The sequence below is a fragment of the Octodon degus genome, unplaced genomic scaffold (assembly GCF_000260255.1).
Source record: "Octodon degus isolate 3935 unplaced genomic scaffold, OctDeg1.0 scaffold00246, whole genome shotgun sequence".
Lineage (NCBI taxonomy): Eukaryota > Metazoa > Chordata > Mammalia > Rodentia > Octodontidae > Octodon > Octodon degus.
Genome location: NW_004524822.1, coordinates 1868113 through 1869522, shown reverse-complemented (window position 1 = coordinate 1869522; position 1410 = coordinate 1868113). Strand labels below are relative to the sequence as shown.

Sequence of the window (1410 nt, the reverse complement as noted above, 5' to 3'; positions counted from 1 at the left end):
TATAAAACAGGGTCACATACAGAATACAGATTCTCTCCTTAGGTCTCTATCACCCCACTTAGTAAGCCCTCAAAGGATACCAGTTGTCTTCCTATTAGGCCAATTTTGAAATTGACCTAACAGGTCAGGGTATGGCAGGTAGTAAAATGTAATAACTCAGAGCTCCTTGTTCTCCATTAGACTTAAGGGTCAGTTCCCACTGAGTAGGGTAGGGTGGAGATTGGCAATAAATGCTGGCTTCACAAAACTTAGTCCTCTACCTTTGGATATACATTACAAAAGTCACTGTATAAATGGATTTCAGAAAAAAATCACATCTGTAGTCTTTCATTATATAACAGAAGCCAGCAAGCCAGTCAGAAGTTGTAAACCCAAAACTTTGACAAGAGACCATACACTGCCCTAATATTCAGGCATAATTATTATTTTTTAAATTGACCTTATTAAGAGGGACCAATGGAAGAATAAATAGAACTAGAAATAAAACTTGTATGGGTAGATGTTAACTCTAAACAAAACATAGATTCCTCTGATACTTTAAAGAGGTTTCCAAGTCATAGCCCAGGCCCAGTGAGTGTGTGGGAAAGCTTCCAGCTACCCATTACTGGTCCCAGCCCAGGCGGAGTGTAGGTGAGTCCCCTTGGGATGCAGCTGCAATCCCTGCAGAGAGTGCAGAGGATAGAACCACCCAGCTAGCCCAGGAGCATAAAATCTTGCCAGAGGGGCATAACAGGTTCACCCCAAAGGACATCAGCATGAAGGAGCTGAGCACAGCAGCCAAACCCAAGCCAGGCACAGCTAGATTAATCCAAACTCTGTAGATCTGAACCTGAACTAAAATACGTGCTAAGGTATTAACTACAACGAAGATCTACAACAAAGGTCAGAAGACAGTGCTACACAAAATGACAAGAAGGAACAAAATGCAATCTCAGAACCCAAGCCCACCCCGTAACAAGTGTAAAGGACACTAACACAGAAAAAATTGGGAATCACACAGCTGAAAGCAATGAATCAACGGCTTCTGAAATAAAGAAACAGCTGCAGAAAGGTATAGAGGAACTCAGATTGGAAATAAAAAAAGAAATCCCTGAATTAATAATATCTGCAGTAAAGAATCAAATGCAGAAACATATGGAGGAAACCCAATGCCCACCCATAACAACTGCAGAGGACCCAAGCTCCGCTCAAATGCATGAATTAACAGTGTCAATAGTAAATAAGCAACAGCAGAAACTTATAGAGGAACTCAGAGCAAAATTCTTTTCTGAAATAAAAAAGAATTCTCAGAACTCATACCATCTGAGGTCACGTATGAACTACAGAAACATAGGGAGGAAATCCAATCTGAAAAAAACACTGCAGTAAAAGAATTTTTAACTGCTTCTAAAGAAGACATTGATTAAAAAA

General features: G+C 40.1%; 1 protein-coding gene across 7 annotated transcripts in view; it reads right to left on the bottom strand.

Annotated features, from left to right (window-relative positions):
• Positions 1 to 1410, bottom strand: part of Esr1 (estrogen receptor 1) — a 435477-nt gene that overhangs the window by 230718 nt on the left and 203349 nt on the right. The window lies entirely within an intron of this gene.